This window comes from Panthera pardus, unplaced genomic scaffold (genome assembly GCF_024362965.1).
Source record: "Panthera pardus isolate Hobbes unplaced genomic scaffold, ASM2436296v1 HiC_scaffold_12, whole genome shotgun sequence".
NCBI classification, from domain to species: Eukaryota; Metazoa; Chordata; class Mammalia; order Carnivora; family Felidae; genus Panthera; species Panthera pardus.
In genome coordinates, this window is record NW_026526677.1 from 106,272,997 (window position 1) to 106,291,080 (window position 18,084).

Below are 18,084 nucleotides of genomic sequence, written 5' to 3' on the forward strand. Positions count from 1 at the left end.
CCCCTGCTTGCACTCTCTCTCAAAAGTAAATAAACATTAAAAATAAATAAAGTATATAAACCTCTACTGAGACTGATGGCAAAAAAATTGAAAAAAAAACATAAATCACCACTATCAGAACAAAAACAGGTTATCATCATAGATTCTACAGTATTAAGAGGATAATAAAAGAATACTCTGAATAATTTTTACATTCATAAATTTGACAATTTAAAAGAGATGAGAAAATCCCTCAAAAAACACAAATTACCAAGCTTCAACCAAGATAAAAAAAAAATCTGACCATTCCTATAGCCTTTAAATAAGTTGAATTCACAATTTAAAAACACCTGAAAATAATAATAAATACATACACACAAGCTAATAAAGAAAAATCTCTAGGCCTAAATGGTTTCACTGGAGAAGTCTAACAAACATTTAAAGAAAAATTAACACCAATTTACATACAATGTTTTCCAGAAAATAGAAGGGAGCACTTGCAATTCATTTATGAGGCCAGTATTACACTGATAAGGAAACCAAAAGAAGCCAGTACAAAAACAAAATTGCCAATTAATGTCTCTTATGAACTTAAATGCCAAAAAACAAAAATATTAACAAACCAAAAACAGTGAATAAAAAGAATTATGTGATATGACCACGTAGAATTATTTTCCAAGTATGCGGGATCGTTTAACATTTGAAAATCAGTCAGTGTTCCCTATGAAAAGCTAAAGATGGAGAATCACAATATATCAATTAAGACAAAAACATTTGACAAAATTTGACTCCCATTTGTGATTTTTGAAATTCAACAAATTAGAAGGAAATTATCTCCACATCTACAAAAAGTCTACAGCTATCATGCTTCATGATGGAAGAGTACTTACTTATTCCTAAGATTGGGAACAAAGCAAGGATGTCTGTTCTTACTACTCTTATACTACTAGAAGGTATAGCCACTGGGATAGGGCAAGAAAAAATTTAAAAAGATACCCTGGGGCACCTGGGTGACTCCGTTGGTTAAACATCCTGACTCTTGATTTCGGTTCAGATCATTGACTCACAGTTTGTGAGATTGAGCCTTGCGTTGGTATCTGCCGTGACAATGTAAAGCCTGCATGGGATTCTTTCTCTCCCTCTCTCTCCTCCTCACACACTCTCTCTCTCTTCTCCCCCACCAAATAAATCAATAAACCTTAAAAAAAATAAATAAATAAAGATACCCAGATTGAAAAAGATGAAATAAAACTATTTGCAGATGATGTGATTGTCCACATAGAAAATTCCAAGGAATCTACAGAAAAAAAAAAAAAAATCTCCTACAAGTAATAACTGAATTTAGCAGGGTCACAAGATACAAGGTCAACACACAGAAATCCTTTACACTTGTATATGCTTTAAATATGCAGAAACTAAAGTTAAAAACAATACCATTTATAATCACTCAATAAACTTAAACACTTTAATACAAATTTAATGAAACATGCATTAGATATGTATTCTGAAAATTACGAAATGTTGACAAAATTCTGATGAAAGAAATAAGACCTAAGTAAATGGAGAGAGATGCATGGAGTGGAAGAGTCAACATAGTAAAATGTCATCTCTTCCCAAATTGATACATAGGCTTAATGCAATCCCAGCCAAAATCCCAGAAAGGACTGTTGTAGACAGACAGACTTATTCTTTACAAAATACATGTAAAGGCACAGGCCATAGAATAGCTGAAACAATTTTGACAATCATGAAGTGAGAGGGATCTCTCTATCCAATATTAAGACTTCCTGTAAAACTACAGCAATCAAGACGGTATGGTATTGGAAAGACAGACAAATAGGTCAGTGGAATAATGACCTACACAAATATGGTCAACTGGAATAGAGATCAGGTCGCCTTTTCTACAAACAGTGCTGGTGCATCTGGACATCTAAAGGCAAAAAATACAACAACCTAAATTTCACATGTTGTACAAAAAATTCAAAATGGATCGTGGAGTTAAATGTCAATTGTAAACCATAAAACCTTTAGTAAAAATAACAGGTGAAGACCTTTAGGATCTAGATGTAGGCATAAACTTCTTAGATTTGACATTAAAAGCATGATCTATAAAAGGAAAACATTGGACCTCATAAAAATAAAATAAAACAAATTGGACCTCAGCAGAATTAAAAACTTTTGCTCTGAAAGAACATGTGAAGAGGATGTGAAGCTCTACCCTGGGAGAAAATGTTTGCAAGGCACATATTTGACAAAGTAGTAGGATCTAGAATATGTAAACTCTCAAAACTCAATAGTAAAAAAAAAACAAAAACAAAAACAACTTTTTTTTAAAGTCTGGTCTGGCCTATAAGGAGTTTGAAAGTTTTCCTCACAACAAGCAAAAAGGCTGAACAAAGAAAATCAACAAGTCTCCTCAGATCCATCAGAGAATGGAGACTGAAGGTAAAACTGCTGCCCCCAAATTGAGAGAGACAGGCAAGCAGATACACAGAGTGACAGCACCCCAGAACAGACGCCCAGAAGTAGAAACTTTTGCTGGAACCAGTACTGAGTAAGAAAAATTGTAATTGACATATTGTTGGAGGCTCAGCCTAAGACAAGTTTGAGAGTTAAAAGTTCCAGGGTGCCCATTCTTAGGAGACCACCACACTTTTGTGAGTTTTACTGACAGGAGCCTAACCAAGTTCTCACGGTAAAGATCAGAAAAAGGATCTTTTGCACTGATGGAGTCAAGGTGGGAGAGTACACACGCCCTTGCCCTTGGCAAACTGGATGGTTGTGGTGGGGCCTTTACAATGGGTACCACAGGTGCCCATTGAATGATACCTTTCAAGCAGTCAAAAGGTTTTTGCAATTCTGCAGTGGGAATAAACCACAGACTATAAGGCAGTTTGACAGCTTTTAGAACCAGGGCTCCGCAGTCGGGAGGTAGCTTTGCAGTTGGGAGGTAGCTTTGCCGTTTCAGAGTACTTTTCCATGATTGACGGCAGCATGGTTCAAGTCAGGGGGAAAGAGATCCCTGGAACTCCATCACAAGGGGTGCCTTAACGGAGCCATGCTGGCAGCAAGAAGGACCAGTGGCATGGTTGGGTCAGCCACAATGGGTGGCATTCTCCTAGCATTAATTGAAGGAGCTGCCTTGTTGACAAGGTCTGCCTCTGCACAATTTCTCAATGGTCCTCAGTTTGCTGAAGACCCCTCTCAGTTGCCTTCAGCCCCGTTACCATCGTCACCTTTTGGAAATTATCAACCATATCAATACACTTTCTTTCCCAGGATTTCTGTAACAGAATGAACGGTAGTTCAAGAAGGAATTTGAGAAGATAAGTTACAGTCTGTTTTTAAACCATAGGTGAGATAGCTATGGCCAGATAGGCTATGAAAAGACACTTAGCTCTTTTTTTTTTCTATTTAAAGGAACATGGGGAGGGGCAGATGGTAAAAGATAACACATTTATTTATTCTCACTTGAATTGCATTTGTGATTAAAATAGCTAATATCTTTAAAAGAAAATATAATAAATACTTCAAAGATGAAGGACCAAAGGGCAAACAGCAATGAAACCTGACCGTCATTTCCTTGGGCCCATCTCCACCTGGTTTTGTGTGTTCTGTCAGTCAAACAATAAGAATCTACTGGAATTTGCTCTTTCAAAAGGAAGGAAGGAGGGAAGGGAAGCAAGGAAGGGAAGGAGAGGGAGGGAGGGAGGAAGGAAGGAAGGAATCAAGGAAGGAATTTCATGCTTCCAGCAAGGAGAAAAGCAGCCATTTTGAAATATGCCTAGAGTATTCTGTACTTTTTCACAAGGCCCACCCTGAAGGAAAACTATTTTATCAGCACTAACCAACAAATGGAAATGGTTACATTCAACTCTAGCCCACTTAGCGTTCTGTGGTGGGGGTGGGGAGGATACGCAACTCCTGTCCCTTCCAGCCTTGCGGTCTCACCTGAGGAAGAGCAGGGAGGGAAAGAGGCCAAAACCTAGTCATTGGAAATGTTTTATTCTGTCTTTCAAGAAGCTGGGGGTCAGGAACATAGAATCACTCAGCCTCAGTATCCTAACTTGTTAATGAAAGTTATCTGCTCTACTTAAATGACAGAAAACAATTACTAACTCATTCAACAAACACATATTAATCACTGTGTGCCAGGTGCTATCCCAGGTGGGTACAGCAGTGAGCAAGCCGTGCACAAGGGGAGAGCTCTGGCCCTTGTGGAGTTCACATTCTAGTGTGGAAGGCAGACAAGACAAATAAGGAAATATTTCGTGTATGACATGAGGGTAAGTGCTAAGGAGAAAACAAGCAGGGAAGAGAGATGGAAGCAGCAGGTGAAATTTTACATCAGAGAAGGCCCGAGATGGCAAGTTTAGGTAACAAGTTGGAGGGAGTGTGGGAGGCAGGCAGAGAGCTTTGTGGATATCGAGCGCTGGAGCGTGACTGGCAGTGTGGTGAGTGAGACGGTCAAAAGTTCAAAGCGTCGTATACGTGTACAGGTGAGGGAGAAATATTCCGACGTCTTCTTTGGTATTTTGTGGTCTGATTTTTCCTTCTGTTTTCTCTAGCTTTTGTCCAAAGATTATTACCTAAAATCAGAGCCATTTGAAGTCATCTAAGAAATCGGCAGGCCAACCTCACATGATCCCCAGAGAGGCCACATCTGGCAGAGTTTTCCACGGTCAGGAAGGGGCGAGCATGTCTCAGTGCTCTTTCTCTGGTCCACATTCATCCCTGCATTTGTCTACCTGGGAAGGTGGTCATTTGAGGTCCACTGAGAACCCACAACTGGGTTAAGCCAAGTCCAGGTTGTGACCCAGAGGCTAGTTTCCCTAAGGCATTTCTCAAATGCCAAACCCTGTCTTAGCTGAGGATGTGTTTTTTGGGGGGCTCTGGTTTCTAATTCTCTCGGTTGCAAACCCAGCACGGTGTCCTTGAGCTTTTTACCCCCCGCAACACTTTCCATTCAGGGCAACAACTAATGCCACATACACACCTGGATTGTGGCAGTGCACAGAACAGCGCTCGGTCCTTCGAGAGCAGGGCGTATGGAAACGGCACCCAGGTTGGTGGTGTTTGACTCAGTCTGGGTCTGAGGAGTTCTCTTACACATGGATCTACCTTCCCTCTACACGGTGCCAATGCAGGCTGTGGACTACGCACGTCAGAGCGGCTGATTTCAGTCAAAACAGCCCTTGGTGCCATGTGGCACCAATGTAAGCAACTGGTTGGTTTGGTGTCATGTAGACAAAACGACTCTTTGATGGACTGGGTTTTCGCTTTTCACTCGGCTCAAGTTGGCATGAGTCTAGGGCGGTGCCTGCCAAGTATGTGGGCAGGTGGGGGCCCTGCACGGGTTGCTGTGTGTGGTGCTGGCAGCAGACCCGTGTTCCCACCGCCTTTTAGCTGTCTGCAGTGCTCGGTTTCGAGGGTGGGGGCAACAGAAGAGAGCTAAGTTTGGGAAGCCGATCACTAGGGTGGGGACTGAGTAGGTCAGTCACCTGAAAAAGTCGCAGATGTTTCCCAAGTTTAGCGTCTGGTCCAGAGTGGAATTTGCCAGGACTTTGACATTCTCCCCAGCCGGTGCCTGTGTGTGACTGACCAGGCTGCAGCAAAGGCTTTCTTGGAATCTGAGGCTAAGAAAGATGAAAGGCCAATGCCGCCTGTCTGTCTGCAATGGGCATATTGCACAATAATAACTCTCTCTGATCTTTCTTTTGCATGTTCTTGGTTTCTCCACTTCTTTCTTTCAGCTTTGTAATACGACACCCAGCTGCTTCTTATCTTTGCTGCCTCCCCCCACCTCTCGACTCTCCTCTCTCAGATCCACACAGAGAGCACAGACCACTCCTGATTTGAAGCCTTAAGGACCCTGTCACTTCCCTTAATACCCTCTGTTTTCTGGACTCACTGTTTAATGATGCTGTAGCCAGGTGAGGACCGTAAACCAAGCCCCTCAACCCCTGCCTTTACCCTGCATTCATTTCCTCCGTCTTTCAATTACAAGATGTCTTAGACAGACTCCTCATAGACCCCGGAGGCCCCGTCTCGAGGTAGGGACAAGAACCTAGATTTGAATCTTTGATTTGGAGTTTTTTGGCTCCTCTGTAAACTTAGGAGGTGTGGAAAACCAGACTATTGACTTTCTTAGGTGGCTTTTATACTTTGTAAGCTTCTTCTGGAGGATAACAAAGAGCCTTGTACTGTCAGGCTAAGCCCAAAAGACATGGTATTTTCCGTTTGTGGGCCAGCTTCTGGGGTTACCGCAGTCCAGTCGCCCCCCAGGTTTGGCTACTGGGTAGCTGCATGATGAGCTGTGACGTGAAAGACCTGTCTTGACCCTTCTGTGTCTGAGGAGTCAAAGCCACCAGCTCAGCAGGGGCATAACGAGAGTAGGTGTTTTCCAAGTATCCCAAACTCGGAAAACAGATCATTCCCATCACCAGTGGACAATTTACTTCATAAAGAGGGTCCCTGCCTGCTTCCTTTGCAACTTCCAAGAAGGTGGACTGTACTTTGAAGCAAGAAAAGAATTGCCCTCCCTATACCTTCTCTCAAAGACTTTGAATGCAATGGACAGGGGCCCCCAGCTGCTTGGGCCTCTCAGAGGTAGGAGTGGAGATTCCCACATAATTTTCAACATTAAGAAAAGCCAGTTATGAAATCACACGGGCTAATGGCAATATCAGCAGCATCCTTTACTTTTAGTTGTAACACATGAGCTTAGTATGTTAACCTGTGGGAAAATAAGGTCTGCCTCCTGACAAACTACTTAAAATAATTTAAGTGAGGGATTATTTTGCTAGAAAAGTATGTTTAAAACTGGGACGTGCAGGGAACCATAATCAAAGGACCCATTAGAGGGGGAAAGGCAAGATGCATTTGGCGGCTTGCTCAGGAGTTTGTTGTGTGGGAACCTCTTCCAGATGTCCCTTTCTTTACACAGAGCTCAGTGCCCGACACACAGTCCCAGGGGACTGACACACTTCACGGATATTTTTCTGGGAACACAGATAACAGGAGATGGATTTAGGTTTCACAATCCTTCCTTTCTGCTCATCCCCCAAGAAAGACGTAAAGATGCTTAATAATGAGGGTTGAGGGCAGAGGAAGAGGGATAAGATAATACAAGCAGGATAATGGACAGGAATAGGGCTGATGATGATAATGGTGGTAGTTACCCTCTGCTTGTGCTCTGTCTCTGTCTTTCAAAAATGAATAAACATAAAAAAAAATTTTTTTTAAGGGAGGGGGGGCACCTGGGTGGCTCAGTCAGTTGAGCGTCCAACTTCGGCTCAGGTCATGATCTCCGGTTCTTGAGTTCCAGCCCCGCGTCGGGCTCTGTGCTGACAGCTCAGTGCCTGGAGCCTGCTTCAAATTCTGTGTCCCCCACCCCCCACCCCTCTCTCCTCCCCACCCCTGCTTGTGCTCTTGTCTCTCTGTCTTCCAAAAATGAATAAACATTTTTTTTTTTAATTTTTTAAATACTGGTGGTAGTTACTGTAAGACTCATGATTGCTTGTCTGTGGATTTCAGAGTTTATTTAGATCCCATCATCCAGAGCCCATTATGATGTCAGCTAAGCAAGTGTGACTACCTCCATTTTGCAGATGAATAAATTGGTTACTCAGTAAATTGGTTTGAATCTAGACCTCCCAATTACTCAGTTAACCTTATGTCTTTCCAGAGTACCAAGCTACAGGGCTATGGTACAGTTTAAAGATGCTACCAGTCCTGCCCCACTCCTAATTATTCCAGAGTCTTTTGGGGTTCCTAGACCTATGTTTTATGGTCGAAAACAACCTCTCACAGGAAAATTAGACTACCCATAACTAATGATAAAAGAAAAAATTTATAGCATCAGAATTGAACTTTTCTCCTCATAAAAAGACATCTTTAAGAAAATAAATGGATAGTCCACAGATGAGTGGGAAAAATATACATAGCCAATATCTGACAAATCTGGGACAAATCAAGAGTAAAAAGACAATGTAATTTATAAAATGGGCAAAAAATCTGGAAGATACTTCACCAAAGGAGGTACACAAATGGCCAATAAGCATGTGAAAAAATGCTCAGCATCATCGGTCATAAAATGCAAATGAAAACCCCCGAGGTAGCACTACATACCCACTAGAATGGCTAAAATTTCTTAAAGGGACATCACTAAAGGATGTGGAGCAACTGGAACTCTCATACATTGCTGGGGGCATTCATAAAATGGTCCAACCACTTTGGAAACCTACCAGTGTGTTATAAACACACATTCACTCTAGCTACTTACCTAATAATAAGACTGACAAATATTTGTCCATACAAAGAGTTATACGCAAATATTCATTGCAGATTTTATAGCCAAAACCACTAAACAACCTAAGTGTTCAGTGAGAGGAGAATGGATAAATAAGCTTTGGCATATTCGTCAAATGGAATGCTACTCATCACTAAAGAGGAATAAATGACAGACTCCTACAGCAACATGATAGAATCTCAAACACATTGTGCTGGGTAAAAGAAGACAGACACAAAAGACCACATCCTGTATGAGGCCACTTATGTGGAGACCAAGAACAGAAAAAATATATATAAACTTACAGTGATAGAAGTCAGAAAGTGGGTAGGGGGGTGGTAGAATTGATATGAGAAGGATCTAAGGGAAAGTTGGAGGGTAATAGAGATGTTCTCCATTTTGAGTCGTGGTTACATAGGTGTCTAAAACTGTCAAAACTCTTCCAACTCTCTGAACTCTTAAGATCTACACATTTTATTGCATGTTAAGTATATCTCAATAAATTATTTTTTTCAGCGGACCCTGCTCAGTTAGCCACAAGGGTTATGGCCTTGCTCCTTGGAGGCCAATTTCTTCCCCTCTGGCTGAAATCTGAGATCTAAGCTAATGAAGTCCCCCAGCAACCTGGACCTAACTGGTGAAGGCCAGTGAAGGCGATGAACAGTTTCAACAAAACTCTAACCAAAAGGCCTTTCTGCACAGTGGTGCTCAAAAGGCTGCTTCTCTCTGCTGCACCCCCGCCCCAGGGATCTACTGACCCCTTATTTATTATCTTCATCTGTTAAAACTCAAAGGGCGAGTACCAGAGGCTCTTGCCAGTCATTTCTCACTGTTGTCCAAAAAGGAGTAAAGTACAAGTCTTGGTAGAATGCAGCTGGTTTAATAGGCCCAGAGTTACCCATCATACTGGGTGGGGAGATACTTCATTGTTGGCATAGAAGCCAGCTCCAGTGGCAGACTTACTCCTAATTTTAAGGTTCCCTGGGCCTCACATAGAGATAGATTTTTAAACTTCAGGAAGGGATAATAAAAAAGGAGACTCAAGCCAGACCCATATGTTTCTAGACCAAGGATGCATGGTTTCCCCAGCAGAAGGATGTTGGTATTTAAACATTCCCTGGGGACCAGGGAGTGCCTATGCCAGTGAGACCAGGGGAATTCCAAACGAGTCAGGGACAGTCACAAGAATCATGTGCATTTATCTTGGATAGAGTATAGGAAGATTCCACAGCCATTTACTTGAAGGACTGTCTAAAGAAAGAAGAAACAGGCTTTATGTATCCAAATGGCAAAACTGACTAATGTATAACAGTCACAAGAAACTGGATTTCTTTTTTTTTTTTATGAAATTTATTGTCAAATTGGTTTCCATACAACACCCAGTGCTCATCCCAACAGGTGCCGTCCTCAATGCCCATCACACACTTTCCTTTCCCTCCCACCCCCCATCAGCCCTCAGTTTATTCTCAGTTTTTAAGAGTCTCTTATGCTTTGGCTCCCTCCCTCTCTTTTTTTTTTCCTCTTCCCCTCCCCCATGGTCTTCTGTTAAGTTTCTCAGGATCCACATAAGAGTAAAAACATACGGTATCTTTCTCTGCCTGAGTTATTTCACTTAGCATAACACTCTCCAGTTCCATCCACATTGCTACAAAAGGCCATATTTCATTCTTTCTCATTGCCAAGTAGTATTCCATTGTATATATAAACCACAACTTCTTTATCCATTCATCAGTTGATGGACATTTATGGTTCATTCCATAATTTGGCTATTGTTGAAAGTCCTGCTATAAACATTGGGATACGGGTGCCCCTATGCATCAGCATCCTCTTCCCACCAACAGTGCGAGAGGGGTCCCATTTCTCCACATCCTCTCCAGCATCTATAGTCTCCTGATTTGTTCATTTTAGCCACTCTGACTCGTATGAGTTGGTATCTCAGTGTGGTTTTGATTTGTATTTCCCTGATGAGGAGTGGAGTTGAACATCTTTTCATGTGCCTGTTGGCCATCTGGATGTCTTCTTTAGAGAAGTGTCTATTCATGTCTTCTGCACATTTCTTCACTGTATTGTTTTTCAGGAGTGGAGTTTGGTGAGTTCTTTATAGATTTTTGGATACTAGCCCTTTGTCTGATATGTCATTTGCAAATATCTTTTCCCATTCCATCAGTTGCCTTTTAGTTTTTGTTGATTGTTTCCTTTGTTGTGCAGAAGGTTTTTATCTTCATGAGGTCCCAATAATTCATTTTTGCTTTTAATTCCCTTGCCTTTGGAAATGTGTCGAGTAAGAAATTGCTGCAACTGAGGTCAGAGAAGTTTTTTCCTGCTTTCTGCTCTAGAGTTTTGATGGTTTCCTGCCTCACATTCAGATCCTTTATCCATTTTGAGTTTATTTTTGTGAATGGTGTAAGAAAGTGGTCTAGTTTCATTCTTCTGCATGTTGCTGTTCAGTTCTCCTAGCACCATCTGTTAAAAAGACTGTCTTTTTTCCATTGGATACTCTTTCCTGCTTTGTCAAAGATTAGTTGGCCATACTTTTGTGGGTCCAGTTCTGGAGTCTCTATCTATTCCATTGGTCTATGTGTCTGTTTTTATGCCAATACCATGCTGTCTTGATGATGACAGCTTTGTAGTGGAGGCTAACGTCTGGGATTGTGATGCCTCCTGCTTTTGTCTTCTTCTTCGAAATTACTTTGGCTATTTGGGGTCTTTTGCGGTTCCATACAAATTTTAGGATTGCTTATTCTAGCTTTGAGAAGAATGCTGGTGCAATTTTGATTGGGATTGCATTGAATATGTAGATTGCTTTGGGTAGTATTGACAATTTTAACAATATTTATTCTTCCAATCTATGAGCGTGGAATGTTTTTCCATTTCTTTGTATCTTCTTCAGTTTCTTTCATAAGCTTTCTATAGTTGTCAGCATGCAGATCTTTTGCATCTTTGGTTAGGTTTATTCCTAGGTATATTATGCTTCTTGGTGCAATTGTGAATGGGATCAGTTTCTTTATTTGTCTTTCTGTTGCTTCATTATAAGTGTATAAGAATGCACCTGATTTCTGTACATTAATTTTGTATCCTACGACTTTGCTGAATTCATGTATCAGTTCTAACAGACTTCTGGTGGAGTCTATCGGGTTTTCCATGTATGATATCATGTCATCTGCAAAAAGTGAAAGCTTGACTTCATCATTGCCAATTTTGATGCCTTTGATTTCCTTTTTTTGTCTGATTGCTGATGCTAGTATTTCCAACACTATGTTCAACAACAGCGGTGAGAGTGGACATCCCTGTCGTGTTCCTGATCTCAGAGGGAAAGCTCTCAGTTTTTCCCCACTGAGGATGATATTAGCTGTGGGATTTTCATAAATGGCTTTTATGATGTGTGAGTATGTTCCCTCTATCCCGATTTTCTCGAGGGTTTTTATTAAGAAAGGATGCTGAATTTTGTCACATGCTTTTTCTGCATCGATTGACAGGATCATATGGTTCTTATCTTTTCTTTTATTAATGTGATGTATCACATTGATTGATTTGTGAATGTTGAACCAGCCCTGCAGCCCAGGAATGAATCCCACTTGATCATGGTGAATAATTCTTTTTATATGCTGTTGAATTCCATTTGCTAGTACCTTGTTGAGAATTTTTGCATCCATATTCATCAGGGATATTGGCCTGTAGTTCTCTTTTTTTGCTGGGTCTCTGTCTGGTTTGGGAACCAAAGTAATGCTGGCTTTGTAGAATGAGTCTGGAAGTTTTCCTTCCCTTTCTTTTTTTGGAATAGCTTGAGAAGGATAGGTATTATCTCTGTTTTAAATGTCTGGTAGAATTCCCCAGAGAAGCCATCTGGTCCTGGACTCTTATTGTTGGGAGGTTTTTGATAACTGACTCAATTTCTTCACTGGTTATGGGTCTGTTCAAGTTTTCTGTTTCTTCCTGCTTGAGTTTTAGAAGTGTGTGGGTGCTTAGGAATTTGTCCATTTCTTCCAGGTTGTCCAGTTTGTTGGCATATAATTTTTCATAGTATTCCCTGATAATTGCTTGTATTTCTGAGGGATTGGTTGTAATAATTCCATTTTCATTCATGATTTTATCTATTTGGGTCATCTCCCTTTTCTTTTTGAGAAGCCTGGATAGAGGTTTATCAATTTTGTTTATTTTTTTCAAAAAAAACAACTCTTGGTTTCATTGATCTGCTCTACTGTTTTTTTAGATTCTATATTGTTTATTCCTGCTCTAATCTTTATTATTTATCTTCTTCTGCTGGGTTTCAGGTGTCTTTGCTGTTCTGCTTCTGTTTCCTTTAGGTATGCTGTTAGATTTTGTATTTGGAATTTTTCTTGTTTCTTGAGATAGGCCTGGACTGCAATGTATTTTCCTCTCAGGACTGCCTTCGCTGCATCCCAAAGCATTTGGATTGTTGTATTTTCATTTTCATTTGTTTCTATATATTTTTTAATTTCTTCTCTAATTGCCTGGTTGACCCATTCATTCTTTAGTAGGGTGTTCTTTAACCCCCATGCTTTTGGAGGTTTTCCAGAATTTTTCTTTAATACCCCACTTACAACAATGGATAGATCGTCTAGACACAGGATCAATAAAGAAAGAAGGGCCCTGAATGATACATTGGATCAGATGGACTTGACAGGTACATTTAGAACTCTGCATCCCAAAACAACAAAATATACTTTCTCCTCGAGTGCACATGGAACACTCTCCAAGATAGATCACATACTGGGTCACAAAACAGCCCTTAATAAGTATGAAAGAACTGAGATCATACCATGCACACTTTCAGACCACAATGCTATGAAACTTGAAATCAACCACAAGAAGCTGGATTTCGATGCAACATAAAAAGGGCGTTTGTAACAACCAGAGCTTCTTGGCATTCCATTCACATACCTACCCATTCAGCCTGTAATTTTTGAGTACCTACTGTGCTGTGACACACCACACTGCATCAGTTGCAGACTCGGCCCTGAGAGATGTTCACTGCAGAACACAGGACAAGGTGTGACTGACTATAGGTAACGCAGATACAGGGCAGCAAGAGAGAAGCACAGGTACGAGGGCCACATCAAGAGAGGGAAGGATTATTTCTAGGCTCAGCTGGGCCCTCCTTGAGGTTCACCAGTCATTTTGCTCCTCCTCATTTATTCTTTCATCCATTCAGTAAATATTCATTGAGCTCTACTACGTCTCAGGCACTGTTCCAAATGCTGGGGATACTGAGTGGATATGTCCTACTGCCAAAAAGCAAACAGATCTAGCATGTCAGTTGGCGACTGGTCCTATGGAGAAATCGGGTTGCTCTGGATCTTTATCACTCCCTTCAAGCAATCAAATAGTCCCTCTTCTCTCACTGTTGACTAGAGTGACCTCCCACCTCACCAAGAAAATTGCCTCAGACCCCCCTCCCCTGCACATCCCAACTACCATCACCTCTTGCCATTCTTAGTTAATTAATTTCTGACTCAGAGAAAAGATAAATTCTGACTCCTCCACTTATGCTCTTCCCCTCCCTCAAAGGCGGTGCTCTACACTAGGTGTTATACGTAGGGGATGAATCACTGGCTTCTACTCCTGAAATCATTATTGCACTATATGCTAACTAACTTGGATGTAAATTAAAAAATTAATTTGAAAAAAAAAAAGGCCTTGCTCTATCAGCTCTGCCAGCCCCCATGCTCCTTACCTTTTCTCTCCCCATTCATTGGCCTGTTTGAAATCCACACATTTTTCGTTCCTTATACTCCTAAAGCAACATTCCTTGGCTGCACCCCCAAGATGGCAAGTAGTTTTTAGTCCAGAGCTAGTTGGACCGATTGGGGCCTTACCTTCCTGAGCACGGTGGCAAGGGAGAGTTCCCCAGATCATGTGTGGACTCACAGAAAAGATATATCTGATGGGTTATTATGCTACTGCCCATGGTCACAGAAAGCGCCAGGTGTTGTGGGGTTCCTGATGAGCACCTGTGGGTCCTGTTACACCCTGACCCTCCTTCTCAACCTTCAGCGCCAAACTTCTTCAGAGCTCATGTTAGGCTTCTTGCCTCTACCAGTTCACCTCATTTTGATTACATCACCTAGCCCACCATACTTCTGTCTACTGACCTGCTCCTGCAAAGAACACACAGTGATCACCTAAGTGCAGACACAATAGCTCTCCCCCTCCTTGTGTCGGATATCTTGGGAGCATTAACTCTTGGTGTTCCCCAAGGTTGTGTCCTTCGGCCTCTGCTCACCTTTCCGTCACTTTTGCTCTGGTAGCTTGTCCCTTCAGTCTCCTGCCCAGAGAGCTGCCCTGAGCCACTGCACATTTCCACTTGGGACCTGCTGTGCATCACAAACTCTTGGTATTTAAAAGAAGACTCGTTATCCTCTCTCCAAATGCTTCCTGCTCCTGAATGCCGTTTCATAGTTTATAGTCGTGCTCATCTTGCAAGCACTCGAGCCAGATTAGTTGAAGTGATTGTTGACCTCTTCCTCTCCTTTACCTTATATTCAAATACATCACACACCCCTTTCTGTCAATACCACCTCAGAAATGTCTCTTGAATTCATGACCTCTTCTCTGTCCTCACTGCCACTTCCTTGGTTCCGGCTGTCGTCTCTCTCCCACAATTGGAATGACCTATTTATCTCCTTTTCTTTATGCTAACACCATGTCAGTCTAATTCTTGTCTTCTGCCACTAGAATTCTTGAGAGACAAACCTCAGCATGCTATTCCCTTAGTTAAAACCCCCTGGAAATTATCCAAATGTCCTTTAACCGGTGAGTGGTTAAACAAATATACCATGGAATACAACCCAGCAATGAGAAGAAACAGACTCTTTTTATGTGACACAATTGGGGTGAATCTGAGGGAAATTATGCTGACTGAAAAAAACAAAAAGCCAATCTCAAAGGCTACATACTGCATGATTCCATTTATGTAACAGTCATGAAATGTCATAGACGAAGTATGGATTGGTGGTTGCCAAGTACCAGGGACAGGGGGATGGGTGTGGCTATAAAGCAGTGACACAGGGGAGTCTTTTTTTTTTTTTTTTTTAACGTTTATTCCTTTTGTGAGAGACAGAGCACAAGGACGGGAGGGGTGGAGAGAGAGAGGGAGACACAGAATCTGAGAAGTCTCCAGGCTCTGAGCTGTTAGCACCAAGCCCGATGTGGGGCTCCAACTCACGAACTGCGAGATCATGACCTGAGCCAAAGTCAGACACTTAACCAACTGAGCCACCCAGGCGCCCCTGACACAGGGGAGTCTTGTGATTATGGCACAGTTGAGTATCTTGGTTGTGATGGAAGTTACTCAAGGCTACACAAGTGATTAAGTTGCCTAGGGCTGTACATATGCACACACACAGATGAGTGCATATAAACTGGTGAAATCTGAATAAGCCCTGTGGATTGCATGAATCCTGGTTCCTCAGTTTTGATACTGTGCTATGGTTGGATAAGATACTAACATTGATGGAGGCCAGGGGAAGGGTACCTGGGACTTCCCTGGACCTTTCTTTACAAACTCGTAGGAATCTATAATTATTTCAAAGCTGTAAGGTAAAAAGTAAGTAAATTATTTTTAAAATAAAGTAAAAAAGAATCTCAACAGCTCCCATATTTCACAGAACAAAATACAAACTCCTTTGCTCAACATTCAAGGTACTTAACTATGAGCTTCACATCCCATTGCCCCTCTTTTTAGAGCCTTCATTCATTCGTTCATTCATTTATTCATTCATTCAATAACCATGGGGAACCCATGATGGGCTGGGACACTGAAACTATAATGGTAAACAAATAGATAAGGCCTCTGCCCTCAGAAACTTCCAGTCTTTGGGGAAAACAGCCAGTCAGATGAGCAATTCCACCTACGTGGGCATGTGCTACAACTGAGAAGGACAAAAGGCTGTCTCAGTCTCCTCACCATCCCTTTTCATGTGTGCTGTTCCCTCTACCCAAAATGCCCTTCCCAGTACTAGTGAACTTCTAGTGTCAGCTCTTCTATGAAATCTCATTCATTCATTCATTCATTCAGCAAATATTTACTGAGTACCGTCTCTGGGCCAGGCCTTGTTCCATGCCTTGGGGCTGCGCTGTGGACACCACAGCACAGCCTGGGCCTTCTTGCTGATATTAGTGGGTAAGACACATAATAAACAGGCAAATAGGAAAAATGGCAGCAGTCAGCTGTAAGAGCAGTTGGAGAGCTGATTTAAACTGGATGGGTCAGAGGATTCTCACCAACCAGATATTGAAACAGATTGCTAAAATGCTAAGAAAGAGCAGGGAGGAATAGTTAAGATAAAGGAAAGGGAAAAGCTGATGCAAAGTCTTAAGAAGGGAAACATTTTGGCCTACTGAAGGAACATAAAGGTTAGTGTGGTACAGCACAGTGGAAGAGGCAGACAGCGGAGGGAAGGTCCGAAAGGTGGGAAGGGGGCCATTTTGAAAGGCTTTATGAATCTGAGTGATGAGTTTGGATTTTACTCCAAGCATAACAGCAAGGGTCTGGAGGGCTTGAAGTAGGGGGAAGTCATATCTGATGGGCTTTTTAAATGATTATTCTGACCGCTGTGTGGAGAAGGAAATCTAAGGTAAGGGGGTTGGGCAAGAGAAGAATTAGACAAGTTAGGAGACAAGAGATGATGGCACTCCTTGGTGGCCCTTGAAAGTCCTCGATCACATTGCTGTTGTCCATTTGTTACTTGGTTTAGGGTCTGTGGTTTCTGCGCCTGCCTTCCTGACTAGATGGTTGCTGATGGAAAAGATGGACCATTTGTATTTTTTTTCTCCCTCATGCCTACCTAGCTCAGTAGTTTCTTAAACTGAATTGAATAGTTACGTCCAGCACAGGAGGAAGGAAAGTGAGTCCAGGAAGACTAGAAAAATACTGGCATTAAGTAGAGCATGAAGGATGGGTAAAATTTGGACAGGTAGGAATGGGAGGAAATAGCCTTCTGGATGAAGGGGACAGCTCAGTGAAAGAAACAAAGATGGGAAAACAGTGTGGATGGAGGAGGGACAGGATACAGTGATGTAGCAGTCAGCCTGGGGTAATGGCTGGTAGATGAAAACAAGAGAAAATTAATTGGAACGATTGGAAAGATGGGTTGAAGAAAAATTATGGTGGCTCCTTGAAGGTTGAACCAAGGAACTGGTCTTAAATTTTGAGAACAAAAGGGAAGCTATGTAATGTTATTAAGCAGAGGAATGATAAAATTTTGAACCCTGTCTCAGAAAAAAGCCACTGGGTGAGAAGAGATAGGAGATGAGAAAAGTGATTTGGGGGAGGAGGGGGGGAAGCAGCTTTCAAGGTAAATGGTAATGAGTGTTACCTTGATCAGCCTTTGTTCTTCTCCACCTGAAGCACTTTGAAAGCACTCACACCATCATGTCAGGGTTTTTAATCAGTATGAGACTTCATAAGGTCATCACAGAAAGTACACGGAGGGTTGGTTAAGATTGTTTCCAGAGAAGTGTGGACCATTTCATTCCATCAGTTTCCAGACAGAAACCTAAGTACAGCTGAAGAAGGTTAAGAAAGATGGAACCTGCAGAAGGTGGAGCTTGAGGCTGGGAGCCCCTGCCCCCCACCCCCGGCCCCGGCCCAGGGACCAGCCACCAGGCGGAGATTCAGGGCCAGCCTGCTGACTCCAGGTCTGAGCGTTTGTTTTCCCACCAAATTTCCTTCCAAGAATGCAAATGTGTTTTCTTCTCTTGGTCACCGTTTTGCCACGCTTCCCAGCTCATTCCACTGGGTTGGATTACCCGCTGTGTTGGGTTGTTTTCGCCTGAATCCTTCCAGCTGCTTT

General features: G+C 42.0%; 1 pseudogene; it reads left to right on the forward strand.

Moving 5' to 3' along the window:
- Positions 1-1,831: 1,831 nt before the first annotated feature.
- LOC109278728 (mitochondrial import inner membrane translocase subunit Tim17-A-like) lies at positions 1,832-3,457 on the forward strand (annotated as a pseudogene).
- The last annotated feature ends 14,627 nt before the right edge of the window (positions 3,458-18,084 follow it).